Below are 20068 nucleotides of genomic sequence, written 5' to 3'. Positions count from 1 at the left end.
GAGCTCGGAGACACAGCCATACATGAGACTTTGTCAACCATTATTGCTACTGATGGTGCTTCATCAGCTTCTGTGCTATGTCACAAATCTTGCTACAGCTCATATACTACTAGCTCTAGAAACGTGAGCAAATGCAAGTCAGACTCATGTCAGAGTCAGCTAGGAAAGCGAATCATTCGTTCACAACTCTCTGCCTTTGAGTATTCAAAACAGTGCTTGTTCTGTGGTCTTATTTGTGAAGAAAAAGACTCTAAAAATCCTAACAGGTGGAATCCAGTTAAAAAATTTCAGACTTTAGATAGGCCAGGCCTTCCACCCTTGAAAGATGTGATTTTGTCTAAATGTGATGAACGGCTAGCCTAGAAATCTAGATGCACCCTAGCGGCAGCAAAATTTATTTTGCAGCCAGTGTAGTCTAGCAACTCTCCGTTGACTTTCGAGCTGGAAAAAACAAACTCTAGTCAGGCCAATCAAATCATGTATAGAGTCGGTGGGCGGGCTTAACAATGACGGCAGAGTTGTGATGGTTCTGCGTGAATTCCCTGCTACATGGAAAACAAAGAATGGCGGCTGCTGCTGGCGAACAGCGGTCTTTCCAAACGGCTTTGGCCGCGACTCTGGAGGACTTGGAGTTAAGCTTTTCTTTGAGAAAAGAACAAAGAACGGCACTTAAGTCATTCTTAAAAAAGGAAGATGTGTTTGTAGTTTTGCCGACCAGATACAGCAAAAGTTTAATCTATCAACTAGCTCCGCTGGTGGGCAAACGCTCTGGTTGGTTGTAGCGCTATCCTATTGCATGAAGAGGGAATTTGAAAGACAACCATTTATCCCGCCCCTCGGATTGAGTCGTGCCAGTGGTGAGTTGCCAGACCTAACATCTTGATGTAGGTCTGGCTTTCCAGGCTAATGAACGGCAGGATAATTGGGCAGAAGTTGTGAAGCTACGGGTGAATGGCATCATGGACCTACCTGCAGCTGATGCTCAGTATCACTCCAAGTGTTACAATGCTTTCAGGAAGGTACCTATTGACTCTAATGCAACTGCTAGTAAACCAATTGACAGCTGCCTAGCTTCGGTCATAGACCACATGAGTGCAAACAAGTCAGTGACTTGGACTGTCTCCAAATTACATGATGTTTTTGTAGCTAATTCTGGGAGTTTGTGCCGGAAACAAATGCTAGCACACCTGTGTGATTATTATGGTGATGCCGTTATTGTACTGAGAGTTGAAGGATGTCAGACGATTGTTGGCTTTAGGCTGTACATTGCTAAATAACTCAAATTAGTAGGACAAACTGGCCTCTTCAATGATGACGATGATGATGTCGACAAGTTTGTCAGAAAAGTGCGGGGAGAGGTCCAGAATATTCCATTGCCTCGTGAATACGACTTTGGCAGCTTTAGGCTTGAAAGGGTCATTCAATATACAAGTCCAACTCTCCTAAGACTTGTCTCCAGTCTTGTGTCCAGGGTAGAAACGGTGACCAAACCAGCACTCACACTTGCTCAATGCATCCAGCAGCACATCCGTAAAAGCTGGAATTACACAACTTTGGGGCTAGCTGTAAAACTGCATCATAAGCATGGTAGTTCAGAACTGGTTCGGAACCTAAATGAGCATGGTCTTGTTGTAACATATGATGAGGTCCTCCGGATTCCGGAAATCAGCTGCCAAATACGCCTCAGATGATGCAGATACACTGAAATAAATGATTCGTTCAATTTAATCTTTTTTTTTTTATCGTAAGTGGTTGCATTCAATTTATTTTACCTACATTTAAACAAATGCATTAAGTTGAACTAAAATTGATTAAGTTCAATGAATAATTTTTTTCAGTGTAAGTACCTGTGGGTATGGACTGAAGAGGTGCATTGGCCCTATTCACAGTTGGGGTGATAACTTTGATCTTGTAGACTTCACACCCAATGGTTGCCGCACAAGACATGCCATGGCCACTCAGTTTGTGCAAAATCCTGCAGGGATCCTGTTCCCTGGAGTGGCGACTCCAGACGGTGGGATTACGTCACTAAAAGTTCCCCATCTGACAAAGCTCCAAGCTGAGAAATTCTGTCCGGTAGCTAACAGCAGTCTTGCCATTGAACATTATACAGGCCCTAAGAAGCTGACTCCACCCGCTCTGAAAGAAGTGCCAAGAACAGCTACTGTCCAAGAGAGCATCCGAGAGAGGGCTTCTAGAGCACAGAGGAGGGATGATGCTTCCATTCTACTCCTCTTCCCCTGGACTGGTCAGCCTACAATGTTGTGCAAGATCGTCACAGTAATGAAGGTGTGTCTAAAATGAAGAATATAAGTGTCTTTAGACCATTGCTCGATGATGATGATGATGAGATGATGAGGCTGCCTTTTGTTAATTAATTGTGAGGCATAGCAGTTTGCCTGAAGGTGGTAGCCAGTGTGTGCTTTGTGTGGTGCGGAGGTGAGGCCCTCTTGGTTAGCCTTTGGTGTGGCGGACTGACCCGGGTTGGCCAGACTCAGTTTTAACTCTTGCATCTGGCGGAGTTTTAACTGGGTCCCCGTTGGATCTTGCGACTTGTGGACCAACCTGGACAGCCCTTCTGCCATTCGGGAGTTGCCCTAGCGACTTGCGTGGCCTGTCTTGAATGGCATGTATATAGTGTATATTTGTACATAGTTTGTTGATCACACATGGTGATGGGCTTAGGTGATGTCATCTCATTGGGTGTCTTAAAGAGCTACCCCATTAATATGTATCGTACAGTTGCAGGATCCAAGTTATGTCAAATACCCGCATTGCTTTTCCCTCCAGAAATGTATAACATTCAGCCTAACAAAGATTCATTGTTTGTCCAAAAAGCAATTTTGAATCTTCAAAAGTGTCAAGAGGGGATTCAGCCTCACCACACCCTAAACAATGCATCAATATTCACAAGAGCACTCAAGATTCTGAAATGTAAGTTATTTTGTATACCATAAAAATAACCTAAAATTATAACTGAAAGTAATCAGAATTTGCCTAAATAAATCAAAATATGTAATAAAATTAGCTCTTTGAAATCTGAAAATGCCAAAAATGAAATCAGCATCCTCTAAAACCTCTAAAACCACTCACATATTGTAGAAATTGGCCATACAGTGTAAAATATCTGCTAAAAATGGACGATTAAGCTAATAATGCTAATTATGCTAATTATGCAAATTGCTCAACATATGCGAATTAGCATCCGGCAGTTTCTGTATGCTGGGGACCCATACTTCACATTTCTACAAAAAAACTTTGGTGTACTCAACATTTCCGGGTTCACCTAGTTGGCTACTAGACTACTTTCCTGAGGTAAGGTAACGTTAAAAGTTATGTGACATAATTGTTCTCCAGCTGTTTTATTGACGTCTTTCTGCGATTAAAAAACACTGATTGGTCGATATTATGTATGAGGAATATACATTTCGGTAAGTTGTACTGTATCTTTCAACATTGTTCATTCGTGTTTATTCACTATTAGCTAGTAGAGATGATCGATTCGGTTCACGTGCCGCTAGGGATCTGTCACGTCACATTTACAAGCGCCAAAACGGTATTTATAGTAAAGGGGTAAGTTAACGTAAGAGGGGCAAACTGGGGAGAGGTGAGAGTTGCATTTGGCTCCAAGCAAATCCACGTATATCCATGTGAGTGTGTTAACATTATTCTCACCTAGCACTTCACAGCTAGCTGCTGCTGCTGTAGCGACATGTTCAACGCTTTGGACGTTGTTGTTCCTGTCTGTATCCCCAACAGTAGCCGTAAAAAAGTTTGTCATCTTTGGCAGCGTTGCTTATCGGCGTCTTTTCGCTTTTTTCTTTTATTTGAGCCGCTTGGGTAACTTCGTTTCATTTTCGCGTTTAGACTCGTCTTGTTTCGTCTCTGTTTGTGTACTTCCCAGTCTTCCTGTTACTGCGTGTTTATCTTTCGCGCCGCGCACCGTTACGGACTAGTCCATTTCATTGTGAAAGTCGGGGGTGTGTAGAGACGGATAACCATGGACATTGGACATTTTAACTACTACTTCAACGTTTCAACGTATTTCTTAAGAATATTTATACAATTTACCATGCTTTTGAAGCGTTCATGATGATAAGGGGCTTTTTTTTTTTTTTTTGGTTGGTTGGTTGGTTGGGGGCCCCCCTACTACGACCGCTGGTAGGGGGCCCCAAGCAGCCGCCTACCTATGCCTCTATGTTAAGACCGCCACTGAGCGCAGCGCGATAGTGCACTTTCTTTCTGAGATATATTTTTTCTCGTGATTTGTGAGATTGTCGTTTTTTGTCGCTTTTATGTTTAAAAAACAGTTTTAGTTTTTTTTGTGGCATTTCCAAGCCACTTAAGACCCAATGTTGTAAAGCAGTTTTTTTTTTTTTTTTTTTTTTTTTTTTAGGCTATCATAATTTTTTATGAAGATCATACAATCATGACCATGCCGATTACAGATATGTCACTCAGGCTTCACTAACGTGATTGGTACCATAGACTATAGGCTACCATAGACTGCCATCAAGGCCTCAATGAAGGGGATTATGTGAACAGAAAGGGGGTTCACAATGTAAATGTGCAGCCCAGTTACTATTGTGATTCTTAATATTCCAGATTAGTAATATTATATCAAATAAAAAAAGGCAGTTGACTAAAATCTTCCATATCACAAATGTGAAAGCAAAATGGCCAGGATCTGTGCATGACTTAAGAATTTTCAGAGATTCACATTTATGCACATTATTTGAAAGTGGTAAGAAAAGTTCCACAATTAAATATCAAGCTCACTGTATTACATACACTTATTCTGATCCTAACAGAACTGCATTTTTCCATAGGTGATTATGACATGTTCCTGCCTGCAGACAGGTGTTTTATGACCCCATTCCCTGACCCAAACCAGTTACAATGCAGCTCTAGCCAGGACAAGGGCACACAATGAAATGAACTTTGGCTAAGGGAAGATTTCAGTGTCTGAAAAGTCTGAGGGTTGCACACCTGACAGGGCCTGTGACATTGCTGCATGTGCCATATTACACAACATTGCCAAATAAAAAACACTTTTCATTAAAGGGGGGGTACAATGGTGTTTCATGTATTCAGAGTTGTTTACAGTGTTAAAGAGATAGATTCTCATGCTAAACATGGGCAAAGTTTTAAAAAAATATTTTGGACGAATAACGGAGAATTTCTATGCTGAAAATCTTACTTCCGGGTTGGTACAAGTTTCAGCTGTTTTTTTTTAGATCGTGGATCTAATGACGTAGATAAGAGTGGAACTCCTTATATGAGCATTTCTCCCGGAAAAGCTCGCCCGCGAGCACGTCGACTAGAGGAGAGCGAGACCGCGCACATCAACGCGCTTCAACAGGAAATCATCGGCAGCGCTGCATAGGATTTGTTCAAGAATGTCTCCAAAAAAGTGTGTATTTGGATGTGAGGGAAAGCTTACCGTGTTCAGTTTTCCAAAGAACCCAGTGTTACAGGAACAGTGGATGCAGTTTGTTTTTCCGGGGCAGCAACGGAGTGTAGGAAGTGCGGTTGTGTGTTCTGGTCGTTTCAGTGACGAATGTTTTATTAACAAGGCTCAGGTCGACGCTGGATTTGCAAATCGTTTGCTATTAAAACGTGGAGCGGTCCCAGTGATAAAAGACCCCATTCATGTAAGTACAACTGGATCAGATTTCTGTCTTTTGCTGGAAATCAAGGACTACCGCTTGACTCTATAGCTCCGCCTCCAGGACCTCGGCTTTTTCCGGAGAGAATCGGAAAGCTGTATTTTTCTTTTCTAAATATAATAAAACTAAACACTTTTTTGAGATATTAAGGATGCACTACTACTCTATAGGTACTCAAGATTAACATGAGATTAGGTGAAACTGTGCATGTTATGTACCCTTTAAATATTTAATAAAAGACAAATATGCTTAGTTCCTTGAGTTTTATTTCAACTGTTCTTTGTAAAGAAAAGCCAGTGGTCAAGTGCCTGCAACAAGAGATATTAGACACATGCCTCATGCAACAAATAAAAAGGAAAAGTTGGCTATCCACTGCCCACCTGTAGGCCTATGTCTCCTCTGTCTGTGCAGACTCTTCTGTAGGCCTTTCTGTAGATGTGGAATCCTGCAACTTATATTGCAGCCATAAAGCATACAAGTATAAATGAAGTAAAGTTATTTATGCACTTGCAGGTAGGCTAGTTCCTCCATATGACAGTTATCTGAGAGGGTTTATTCACTGTCCAGTGCAATGGAAACAAATGGACATTACAAAGTCTTATACTTTCTTTCCTTTGGAAAGTTAGAAAATGTCCACTTAGTGCACATATTTCAGCCACCACTTTCTTGGGAACAGATACAAGTGTTGGTGTATTATGTAAAAGTGCACAAAAGAGGAAAACACAGTGTCATTACAATGAACTACACTGGGGAAAAATGTGATCAATAACTCATGGCAAAATATTTTTACATTAACATAAGTTTATCAGTTTTCACTTTCACAAGTCAAAGCAATTCATCATTACTCAAGATTTAACAGTTGAAATGACTATACAGCCTTAATTTAATGCAGCAAAAATGATTTTACAGTGTTAGGCTACTAAGATCTTTTCTATTTTTTTCTCAGCCTTTTTCTTGGTTGCTTTTATAAACAGAACACCATTTATTTAACAGTGCCTTTTATAAAAGAGACTATAATATAACTAAAAATGACCATTATGTAAAATATTTTTGTACTTCACTTTTATTTGTTCCCATGTTCTAGTGTGGTGACTCTGACATTACAATGAACAAAGTAATTATGCAATTATTAAAATACAAAAATATAGGCTAATAAGTGATAAAAACATCTAACATCCCATACACAAAAGAAATATATTTTCAGAGTATATTTTGGAATATATGCAAATATTTGAAATTGGCCCAATAAATATATTTCACACTTAACATCATATATTTTTGTTATATTTCAGAATATATTTCAATGTATTTGGAATATATGCCACATATATTTTTGACACTTTTGAGGACCCTTACAGAAAAAAATACATTGAAACATATTCTGAAATATAACAAAAATATATGATGTTAAGTGTGAAATATATTTATTGGGCCAATTTCAAATATTTGCATTCCAAAACATACTCTGAAAATATATTTCAAATATATTTCTTTTGTGTATGGGATGGCCACTTCTAACGGATATAAATTGTCTGCTACTTTTTGCCAGCCCTCTCTCCTGGCTTTCAATAGTATCTGTCTGCACCCCGCAAGACTTCAAGTTATGCCCACTTCAAGTTACGCCCACTTCAAGTTACGTCACGCCGTAAGCCACGCCCCTTCAAGTTACGTCACGTCCCTTCAAGTTACGCCCACTTCCGCCACGTCCCTTCAAGTTACGCCCACTTCCGCGATATGACGAGATGACATCAAATGACCGTGAGAGCGATTAGAGAAAAGTATGCGATTAGTTTCGTATGCTTCTTAATCGATCTCGCATAAGTTTAACTGAACATATTCAAATGCAGTGCACTAAACTGACTCTTAGCTGTTCAAGAACATAAACCTTTGAGATGACATCTTCAAAATGCTTGTTTTTGTCTGTATACAGTAAAGCAAGTTTCAATATGCATTTATGCCACTGCCAAGGTATTGATAATGTATTGCTAGAAACCATATTGCAATGTATTGTTTTTTTCTAATTGTCCCACCTCAACTAGACTGTGGAGCAAGTACTAATATAGATATTCTTTTGAAATTTGGCTTTGTCTAAAACATTATTTTTTAAATAAATATTGTTAAACATCTTTTCATGTTTTAAATAAATAATTTTAAATATCTGTTCATGTCATATTGCCTGATGTGCTGACAAACGATTTTTTGACAACACTAATAAACAGTTAAATGCACTACTGTCAAATATGATACTTTAAGACAAATTAACTACAAGCAAACTTATCACAAAAAAACTTTTATTGAAAGGCAACACAAAGAGGGTTTATGCAAACCCAATCCACAATTTATGTCACTAATATTGTCATAGAAAATCAGATTGTGCCTCCAGCCACATAAAAACAGTCCATGCAGCAGTATCCAGCAAAATCATTTTCAGAGTAGAACCCTTTAAGTTTTCCTCTTTGTCCACTTCCCCAGTATCCTTTAAGGAGAACTCCGGTCAATTTTAACATTGAGCTCATTTTTTTGTACATTTGGAGTGCTGTCATTACAGAGAATAACGACAAAAATCGGTGTTGTCTACACCGTGTTATCCTCCTTTTAAAATTTGCACCCTGTTGACTTCAATTGGGCAAGTTTTAAACCTGCTTTTAGCCTCTTAACATCCTTTTTTTTATATTAAATTTTCAAAAAGTGTTATACAAATATTGTCAAAACCTCACACGATACAAAACCCAAACAAAGTGTAAAGAACATAAAACGTACAGTAAACAATGATTATTTGATATTATAAAAAGTATATATAGAGAGCATGTATCACACATTCAACATGAAACAAATAAAAACAGTAATTGACAAGACAAAAAAAAAAAAAAAGAGTTTTTTGGGATAGATTACCATGAGGGTGGAGAAGGAAGGCTATGTGTGTGTGTGTTAGAATATACATTACTGTGCGTGTAAGTTTGTGTATGATTGAGTGTTTTGTGTTTGAGTGTTGAAATCAGCAGGATTGGTATAGTATGAATTGTTGTAATTAAAGTATTGTGCCCTAGTTATATAAGGGGATGAGTTGGGTTGAGATGTGAAAGATATGAATAAAAATTATAATATTTCAGCCAGCGCTCATACCTGTATTTACATCCTGTTTTCGGTCGAAGTCCATAGTAATCAATTGTCGAGTTCATGCGCGTGATCATAGGTAACTAAACCTATGTGCGTGAACTCGACAATCGATTACTGTGGACTTCGACCGAAAACAGGATGTAAATACAGGTATGAGCGCTGGCCGAATTAACATAATTTTTATCCATATCTTTCACATCTACTGCAGTCAGATTCACCCGTGTTCACTCTGAAGGAATCACTCACATTGGCTGTGCACTTGTAATGACACATCAAGGATGTTAAGAGGCTAAAAGCAGGTTTAAAACTTGCCCCATTGAAGTCAACAGGGTGCAAATTTTAAAAAGAGGATAACACAGTGTAGGCAACAACGATTTTTGCCGTTGTTCTCTGTACTGACAGCACTCCAAATTTACAAAAAAATGAGCTCAATGTTAAAATTGACCGGAGTTCTCCTTTAATAGTCTTTGTACAAATCATCACATTTAATGCAACGGGAGATCAGATAGGGAATGCGGTAGGTCCTTTTATACTCCCCTGAAAAGGAGTTCCAGTTTACCACACCTGTTGACAAAAGAAAAGAAAAGTTTAAGTGTAAAACATGTTTGCATTTCTTCTTTTTTTTAAATATGAACTTTTCTGGTAGCACTGTTTCCTCAATATTAAAGTAGTTCACTTTTAAAATGAAAATTCTGTCATCATATACTCACCCTCATGTTGTTTCAAACCTGTATGAATTTTTTTCTTCTGCTGAACACAAAGGAAGATATTTAGAAGAATGTCAGTAACCAGACAGTTTTTGGGTCCCATTGACTTCCATAGTATATATTTTTTCCCTACTATGGAAGTCAATGGGACCCAAAAACTGTCTGGTTACTGACATTCTTCTAAATATCTTCCTTTGTGTTCAGCAGAAGACAGAAATGCATACAGGTTTGAAACAACATGAGGGTGAGTATTATATGATGACAGAATTTTCATTTTAAAAGTGAACTACTCCTTTAATTTGCCACCATAACAAGACAATTCAGAAATGAAAAGAAACACTTATTGCCTAAAACAAAAAGCATTAGTCTAATGTAGAAGTGAATGTTATATTATGATAATTAAAATAATTTTAGCACTAGAACCTTGACTTGAATCATAACTGTGGCCCACACAAATGTAGAAATCTCCCATTTTGCTGCACAACTGGCATTTGTTTGGATTTTTTAAGATACTTTAAACTGTTGAATGAAGCTAGAGGAAAATAAAATAAGAATTAAAATGATCACAAACATTAACATTTATTGTTCTGGTGAACAAGATCTTCAGAAATACTGCGGTACATTCATGTAAAAAGGCACCCGTCAAGTAATCACAACTAAACTTGCATTATTCTGAATGCAGCAATGTGTGAGGGGAAATAAATAACATTACACGTTACACGTTGCATGTTACAGAGTGAGCTCCCGAATTAGCCTAATGTTTACCCTGGCTAACGTTAGCTAGCTTATATTGTTTTTATTGCCTGCCATTAGTTAACTTATGTTGCTTTCACGTGCTATCAGAAATGTGATATTTACAACTTTTGAAATCATGATTTCGAGCTCATTGCATTCAAGTTCGAAATTGGAGGGTGTTCATGTAGGCTACATTTTATACCAAGGAAAGCCGTTTTACGCCAATTCCAAGAGCAAGGCAGCATTATTATTACCACGCCAGCCAGTAAAATACTTAACAACACCAAGCGAGGACGGTTTAGTTTTAAATAAATAAAAACTTTTAATAGATTATCAACTCCAGAAACAGTACCAAAAAAAAAAACACAATACTGTATGAACATTTCTTACACGGTTATCTGTGGAAAATATTCTTACCGTGGTCTCTGAACCCTCTAAACGAGCTGCCGTCTTGCCAACAAAATCTCGTTCTTCTGACATCTCGTGTGATTCGGTTGTGATTTGGACAACTTCAAGTTACGCCCCCTTCAAGTTACGCCCCCTTCAAGTTACGCCCTCAGTCTTGCAGTCCGCAGACACCCATCTCCTGGCTTTTGCCGACTTTGAGGTGTTCCCTGGCGTTTTGATTAAAGTCCCTGTAAAGTCAAAATTAAGTATGTGTTCTGAGTTTGTCACACCACAGAAAAATGTGTTATTAGCCACCCAGCCAAATTTGAATGATAAAAAAGCCGGCAAGTACATAAAATAAGCGATCAAAATCTTGAAAAAATGAGCAGTAGTCTCTGCTCTCAAACGCTGGGGGCGTGTCCGCTGGCTGCGCTGAAACCACGCCCACTCGCGGGAAAGCTCGCTGCAGTCGCCACACTCAACTGTCACCGCTACAGCCGGAATGGATGCTCGTAGCAGCTTAATTTGTTTTACAAAGCCATACATGTTCGAGCCTGGACTACCTACTATAATTATAACATAAGCACACAAGGCAACTTACACTCATTGGTGGGCACGCACTGCCGACGATGGCACCAGTTGTCGGCGCGACGGGAGGATGAAGGCCGAGGCGGGAGATAGTCGGTTCGGCCACATTCACCAGTAACAGCGGATTATCAGTGAATGAATCCCAGTTGTCTCCGACGAAAGTTTATAAAACTATCCCATGTAAAATAATCACTACAGAGGTGGGTTTTGGCGGTGATCCTCAGCTCTCCATCAAGGTGGCTCTTCACAAAATTAATCCACCTCTTGTTGATATGATAGTTTTTCGGAAATTTAAATAAGGACACCGATCTGTTTTGTACGTGATCGCATCCAGGTAATACGCATTTCCGCGACGAAGGCATAGCTAGCTAGCAAACTGTACGATGTAGTAACTAATAGTAGGCTACTGACAGTAACTCGCGATTGAGTTGCAAACTGATGTGAATGGGCTCCTCCAGTGCATCATCAAGTTGGGGCGTGTCCAGGAGCTCAGGGGCTCCAGTGCGTCATCAAGTAGGGGCGTGTCCAGGAGCTCAGGGGCTCCAGTGTGTCATCGAGCCCCCCTTTTAGCCCCGCCCAAAAAATCCGGAACACAGCAACGGTGAAAAACTGTTTAACGGTCTAACTCCACAATTCAGTACTTCACAGTTCACAGTCTTTGTAATATGATTTAGCAATACATTTCTAACATTTATAATGTGTTTAGAATTTTTTTTTTGAATTGCCTTTACAGGGACTTTAAACATTAAAATTCCGAATAAACTTCGACTATTAGTTCTTGCTCTGCTGCGGAGAAATGCTGACCGCGCTCTTTGGCCACGCTGAACAGCCAATAGCAGCGTTGCTGATCAATGTTTCTACTATCGATACATATCCCCCTTTAAACCAGCGCATGAACGCGCAATTATCTCAGATAACTCAACCCAGCTATACTAATCATATCCGGCAAGTGTGTTCGAAGAACCTAATTAGCCAGATCAGCACGATGATATCATCTTGGATGTATCATTTGATCTCGGATGTTTTAAGCAACGTACGAAGAACGGACCCCTGGGGGGTATTCCAGAAAGCTTGGTTAACTTACCATTTGGTAAATCATAACCTCTGGGTTTATTTACCCCAAACCCGCATACCATGAGTATGTCGGTTCCAAAACACCTGAGAAGAGTTAGTTTAATCAACCTCCTACTGGTTACCCAGAGTTAATGCGCGCGCACGGTGAGTACATAAAGACATTTTCAATGGATCGCCGATTTCAGGAGTCACCATGGAAACCCAGGGAGGAAAAAAAGCGAGCTACATACTTAGGTGAAACTGAGTTGGAGGTTTTAATGCTTGCTTATGAAGACTATAAGCCCATTATAAAAAATAAATAAAATAAAAAACAATACTGCTGCATCAGCAAAAGAAAGAGAGTTGGCTTGGCAAAAAATAACGGACAGAGTAAATGCACGAGTTTATAAAATTATAAATGGGCTATTTTCCCCTTTCATTGTGACGCAAAAATTATTTGGGGCATGTAGTAAAAATAGACAAGTATTTACTTGTTGGCCTCCATACATTTCTTAATATTACAGTAGTAATGCACATAATTGGCTAGTAATATGTTGGCTTCCTGTTTTATCAGGTGTAATCCTCCTTCTGGAGCCAGAAGAAGTGTGAGCCAAGTCAAAATGAAACACAAAAACATTCTCCAGCAAGGTAATATTTTCTAAACTTGTTACTGACGCCATGTAATTTAGTTTTCTATGTAGCCAATAGAAAGAAGGCTGAGGCACGTGGGGTCAAAACAGGTGGGGGTCCACCTCCACCTTCCCTCACCCCAGCTGAGGAGCTGGCACTGTCCCTTAATAAAGGGTGGGATTCCAGGGGCAGTTCATCGGACTCAGCTACCAAGACAAGTGGCTTAGTAAAATGTAGGTGTACCATATTAATACTTATGATTTATTGATGTTTTCACTGTTTTTGTCAGTGTTTTAATAAAGAAAATCATCAACATTGTCACCATTTTAAATAGGCATTTTGAATGCATTTTACAGTCATTGATTCACTTGTGCAGTATGCATGCTGCTTTGACTGCATATGCTGTGTACTGTAATCTTATTACTAGTACTCTTAGATGTTCCTAATGTCCTTCATTATTAGTTGTATTTGTTTAAGAATATACATTGAGTATTGAATATGCGTGATTATCTTATTGGTTTAATTATCTTGCAGTTGCTGATGGCCACATTGTAGTATTGGATCCTCCTGCAACACCACACTCTGTCACAGTTGTAAGTGATTATTAAGTTGGCTTGAGAGAGCCAACTTACTGAAATCCTATTTAAACTTATTATTATTATTATTAGTGGTGCTTTTTTGAAAGCATCACTATTGTTATTGCTCATACTTATTAGTGGTGCTTTTTTGAAAGCATCACTATTGTTATTGCTCATACTTATTATTCTTATTAGTGGTGCTTGCTGAAAGCAAGGCATCACTATTGTTATTGCTCATACTTATTATTCTTATTATTAATGGTGCTTGCTGAAAGCAAGGCATCATTAGTGTTCTCTTGCATACTTATTATTAATGGTGCTTGCCAAAGGCAAGGCATCATTAGTGTTCTCTTGCATACTTATTATTCTTCTTATTAATGGTGCTTGCTGAAAGCAAGGCATCACTATTGTTATTGCTCATACTTATTAATGGTGCTTGCTGAAAGCAAGGCATCATTAGTGTTCTCTTGCATACTTATTAGTGGTGCTTGCTGAAAGCAAGGCATCACTATTGTTATTGCTCATACTTATTATTCTTCTTCTTATTATTAATGGTGCTTGCTGAAAGCAAGGCATCATTAGTGTTCTCTTGCATACTTATTATTATTATTAATGGTGCTTGCTGAAAGCAAGGCATCATTAGTGTTCTCTTGCATACTTATTATTCTTCTTATTAAGTTGGCTTGAGAGAGCCAACATATTGAAATCCTATTTAAACTTATTATTATTATTATTATTAAGTTGGCTTGAGAGAGCCAACATATTGAAATCCTATTTAAACTTATTATTATTATTATTATTATTATTCTTCTGACCGTAAAAATTTACAACTCAAACTCCTCCTACAGCTTTAACTCCACATACTCCAAACTCGGCTCAGACACTCAAACTGTTCTGACTCGCGTTGCTATATCTTTTCAGACTGATCGGACTTACGGTTTTCCTAAAAATGACGATCAAAACTCGAAAAAACTCATTCAAAAATCCCATTGACTTACATTGGGGAGTTCTAAAAAATTCAAACCGACGAAAATTCAAATCAAAATACCTTGAAGACTAAACCAAACTGCCGTTCTATATACTATATGAGCCATTGAGACTCATTTAAACTAATGCACTCTAAACTCATACACTTATAAACTAATTAACTTATAAACTCATGAATTCATAGACTTATGAACTCTAAAACTCATAAATTAATAAACTCTGAACTCTTAAACTCATTTAAATTTATAAACTCTAAACTCATTTAAACTTATAAACTCAAAACTCATTTAAACTTATAAACTAAACTCAAAAACTTGTACACTTATAAACTCATCCATTTATACACTTATAAACTCTACACTCATAAACTCTGAGTGTGTGTGTGTGTGTGTGTGTACACACACACACACACACACACACACACACACACACACACACACACACACACACACACACACACACACTCTAAACTCATTTAAACTTATAAACTCAAAACTCAAAAACTTGTAAACTACTTTAAACTTCAAACCACTTTAAACTTATTAAGTTTAAAGCTTCCAGCTCCCAAGCAACTCCATAGCAACCAAACTTGAGAACCCTAGCAACCGTTTTGCAAGACCTATATCTCTGTATCAGAACATCGTATAGAGATGAGGTTTGGCTCTTTTGACTCATGCTAGCAAACAGCACTTCCAACATGCTACACATGCTAGCAGTGAATAGCTACATGCTAATAGCGATTAGTTAAGTGTTAAATCATTCTAAGAACTCTATAAAAACTCCAGAGTAACCATCTGTGACAACTACCAACCACCTAGTAACACCATATCAACCGCCCTGAATACCTTAGCAACCGCCTAGCAACAACCCAGAATACCCTAGCAACCACCTAGCAACACCATAGCAACCACCCAGAACACCCTAGCAACCGCCTAGCAACACCATAGCAACCACCCAGAACACCCTAGCAACCGCCTAGCAACCACCCAAAACACCCTAGCAACCACCTAGCAACCACCTAGCAACCACCCAGAATACCCTAGCAACCGCCTGGCAACACCATAGCAACCAACCAGAACACCCTAGCAACCGCCTAGCAACCACCAAGAATACCCTAGCAACCACCTAGCAACACCATAGCAACCACCCAGAACACCCTAGCAACCGCCTAGCAACACCATAGCAACCACCCAGAACACCCTAGCAACCGCCTAGCAACCACCCCGAACACCCTAGCAACCAGCCAAAATACCTTAGCAACCGCCTAGCAACACCATAGCAACCACCCAAAATGCCCTAGCAACCGCTTAGCAACACCCTAGCAACACCATAGGAACCAACCAGAATACCCTAGCAACCACCCCGAACACCCTAGCAACCAGCCAAAATACCTTAGCAACCGCCTAGCAACACCATAGCAACCACCCAGAACACCCTAGCAACCGCCTAGCAACCACCCAGAACACCTTAGCAACCCACTAGAAAACCCCCAACAACTTTTTAACTTTAAACTACTTTAAACTTTAAACTAATTAAAACTTTAAGCTAATTTAAACTTCAAACTAATTTAAACTTTAAACTACTTTCAACTTTAAAGTAATTTACTTCAAACTAATTTAAACTTTAGACTAATTTAAACTTTAAACTAATTTAAACTTCAAACTAATTTAAACTTTAGACTAATTTAAACTTTAAACTAAATTAAACTTTAAACTAAATTAAACTTTAAACTAAATTAAACTTCAAACTACTTTAATCTTCAAACTACTTTAAACTTCAAACTTTCCAGTACAAACTTTCTCAAGCCAACTTAAAGTTTGTCTCGACGAACTTTTTAATCTAGTTATTATTATTCTTCTGAGCGTAAAAATTTACAACTCAAACTCCTCCTAGAGCTTTAACTCCACATACTCCAAACTCGGCACAGACACTCAAACTGATCTGACTCGGTGTGCTATATCTTTTCAGACTGATCGGACTTACGGTTTTCCTAAAAATGGCGATCAAAACTCGAAAAAACTCATTCAAAAACTCCCATTGACTTACATTGGGAGTTCTAAAAAATTCAAACCGACAAAAATTTAAATCTAAACACCTTGAAGACTAAACCAAACTGCCATTCTATATACTATAGACCTTATGCACCAGAGAAACGAGGGCGCCGCCATCTTTAGAATATTGTCTTTGAACTTCCGTTTTTCCAGTCGCTCTGTATATTTCTATGGCATTGCTGTCCAGGAGTAATTAGCTTTTGAAGTGGATTTACTTAATATAAAGTTAACAAAAGTTAACGAAAGTTATCATGAGGATTGTAATGTTTAAACCAGATGTCTTAACAAATGTCAGTAGACCGGGAAGATTTTAAAACGAGCCGCTTCTTCATAAATACGCAGAATCGCTGTGAAAATAAAACCGGAAGTCAAAAGACAACGAGCGCAGCGCTGAAAAGGGGCGGGGCTACATAAGGTCTATATGAGCCATTGAGAATAATTTAAACTAATGCACTCTAAACTCATACACTTATAAACTAATTAACTTATAAACTCATGAATTCATAGACTTATGACCTCTTAAACTCATAAATTAATAAACTTTGAACTCTTAAACTCATTTAAACTTATAAACTCTAAACTCATTTAAAACTTATAAACTCTAAACTCAAAAACTCTTACACTTATAAACTCATCAATTTATACACTTATAAACTCTAAACTCATAAACTCTGAGTGTGTGTGTGTGTGTGTGTGTGTGTGTGTGTGTGTGTGTGTGTGTGTGTGTGTGTGTGTGTGTGTGTGAACACACACACACACACACACACTAAACTCATTTAAACTTAAACTCTAAACTCATTTAAACTTGTAAACTCAAAACTCCTTACTTGTAAACTACTTTAAACTTCAAACCACTTTAAACTTCTTAAGTTTAAAACTTCCAGCTCCCAAGCAACTCCATAGCAACCAAACTTGAGTACCCTAGCAACCGTTTTGCAAGACCTATATCTCTGTATCAGAACATCGTATAGAGATGAGGTTTGGCTCTTTTGACTCATGCTAGCAAACAGCACTTCCAACATGCTACACATGCTAGCAGTGAATAGCTACATGCTAATAGCGATTAGTTAAGTGCTATATCATGCCAAGATCATGCTAAGAACTCTATAAAGACTCCATAGTAACCATCTGTGACAACTACCAACCACCTAGCAACACCATAGCAACCGCACAGAACACCCTAGCAACCGCCCAGAATACCTTAGCAACCGCCTAGCAACACCATAGCAACCACCCAGAACACCCTAGCAACCGCCTAGCAACCACTCAGAATACCCTAGCAACCGCCTAGCAACACCATAGCAACCACCCAGAACACCCTAGCAACCGCCTAGCAACCACCCAGAATACCCTAGCAACTGCCTAGCAACACCATAGCAACCGCCCAGAACACCCTAGCAACCGCCTAGCAACCGCCCAGAACACCCTAGCAACAGCATAGCAACCACTCAGAACACCCTAGCAACCGCCTACCAACCACCCAGAATACCCTAGCAACCGCCTAGCAACACCATAGCAACCAACCAGAACACCCTAGCAACCACCTAGCAACCACCCAGAATACCCTAGCAACCGCCTAGCAACACCATAGCAACCAACAAGAACACCCTAGCAACCGCCTAGCAACCACCAAGAATACCCTAGCAACCACCTAGCAACAGCATAGCAACCACCCAGAACCCCCTAGCAACCGCCTAGCAACCACCCAGAATACCCTAGCAACCGCCTAGCAACACCATAGCAACCATCCAGAACACCCTAGCAACCGCCTAGCAACCACCCAGAATACCCTAGCAACCGCCCAGCAACACCATAGCAACCACCCAGAACACCCTAGCAACCACCTAGCAACACCCTAGCAACCACCCAGAACACCCTAGCAACCGCTTAGCAACACCATAGCAACCACCCAGAACATCCTAGCAACAGCATAGCAACCACCCAAAACACCCTAGCAACCACCTAGCAACCACCCAGAATACCCTAGCAACCACCTAGCAACAGCATAGCAACCACCCAGAACCCCCTAGCAACCACCTAGCAACCACCCAGAATACCCTAGCAACCGCCTAGCAACACCATAGCAACCACCCAGAACACCCTAGCAACCGCCTAGCAACCACCCAGAATACCCTAGCAACCGCCTAGCAACACCATAGCAACCACCCAGAACACCCTAGCAACCGCCTAGCAACCACCCAGAATACCTTAGCAACCGCCTAGCAACACCATAGCAACCACCCAGAACACCCTAGCAACCGCCTAGCAACCGCCTAGCAACACCATATCAACCACCCAGAACACCCTAATTAATTTAAACTAAATTAAACTTCAAACTACTTTAAACTTTAAACTAAATTAAACTTCAAACTACTTTAAACTTTAAACTAAATTAAACTTCAAACTACTTTAAACTTTAAACTAAATTGAACTTCAAACTACTTTAAACTTTAAACTAATTTAAACTTTAAACTACTTTAAACTTCATACTATTTTAAACTTCAAACTTCTTCAAACTTTCTGGTCCGGCTTTCTCAAGCCAACTTAAAGTTTGTCTCGACGAACTTTTTAATCTAGTTATTATTAGTGGTGCTTTTCAAAGCAACACTATTGCTATTGCTCATACTTATTCTGGACAAAAGTTTGGCGCGTAACTCGCCCCACACCATTTGTCTCAGACCCCTGAGTGAGGTGTCAAATCGACCGGCTCATTTAGGAGAGGTGTGCTATATCTTTTCTAAGCGATCGGGTGTACGATGTTCGCACAGCGGACGAAAAAGCGGCCAAAAAAGTCCCATTGACTTAACATTGGGCATTCTAAAAAAATTCAAATCCAAACCGACGTTTTCACACACACAGACTCCAAAGGGCCTGACACCCCTGCGTCTCTCCCTCTCTCTCTCCCTCAGAGGATTTATATTATCAAGCAGCCAATAAGTAATGGCCTAAAATGTTCATAGCCTCACCCTAGCAACCAGTTACAGCACCCTAGCAACCACCCTATACCAAAAAAAAATATTTTTTTTTATTTTTTTTATTCTTTAAAGCAATATTACACTCGTGGCCTTGCGAAATCACTCCATGCTTGTGCCTATTCGGCCATAGGCACGAGGCCGCAGGCCGAGTGCCGTACTGAACCACCCAGAACACCCTATTCGGCCATAGGCATGAGACTGAAGGCACTCGCAACCACCCAGAACACCCTAGCAACTGCTTTTTTAAAAAAAATTAAAGCAATATTACACTCGTGGCCTTGCGAAATTGCTCCATGCTTGTGCCTATTCGGCCATAGACACGAGGCCACAGGCCGAGTGCCGTACATAAGGCACTCGCAACCACCCAGAACACCCTAGCAACTGCCTAGCAACCACCCAGAACACCCTAGCAACTGCCTAGCAACCACCCAGAACACCTAGCAACTGCCTAGCAACCACCCAGAACACTCTAGCAACTGCCTAGCAACGCCCTAGCATCCACCCAGAATACCATAGCAACTGCCTAGCAACAACATAGCAAACATCCAGAACACCCTAGCAACCACCTAGCAACGCCCTAGCAACCACCAA

The 20068-nt window shown here is 39.7% G+C and overlaps 1 protein-coding gene and 1 pseudogene across 4 annotated transcripts in view; one reads left to right on the top strand and one right to left on the bottom strand.

The window, feature by feature from the left end:
• Positions 1–9351, top strand: part of LOC307147501 (splicing factor U2AF 35 kDa subunit-like) — a 225512-nt gene extending 216161 nt beyond the window's left edge. For all 3 annotated transcript variants that reach the window (XM_079852250.1, XM_079852252.1, XM_079852253.1), the window contains one exon: positions 9292–9351. The gene's annotated coding sequence lies outside the window, so the exon portion shown is untranslated. The remainder of the gene's footprint in view (positions 1–9291) is intronic.
• Positions 1–20068, bottom strand: part of LOC307147453 (inhibitor of growth protein 1-like) — a 56317-nt pseudogene that overhangs the window by 4512 nt on the left and 31737 nt on the right. The window lies entirely within an intron of this gene.

The sequence above is a fragment of the Squalius cephalus genome (assembly GCF_949319135.1).
Source record: "Squalius cephalus genome assembly, chromosome: 2".
In the NCBI taxonomy this organism is placed as follows: Eukaryota; Metazoa; Chordata; class Actinopteri; order Cypriniformes; family Leuciscidae; genus Squalius; species Squalius cephalus.
Note: the sequence above shows the minus strand (reverse complement) of the source record. Positions and strands in the feature narration are given on the sequence as shown.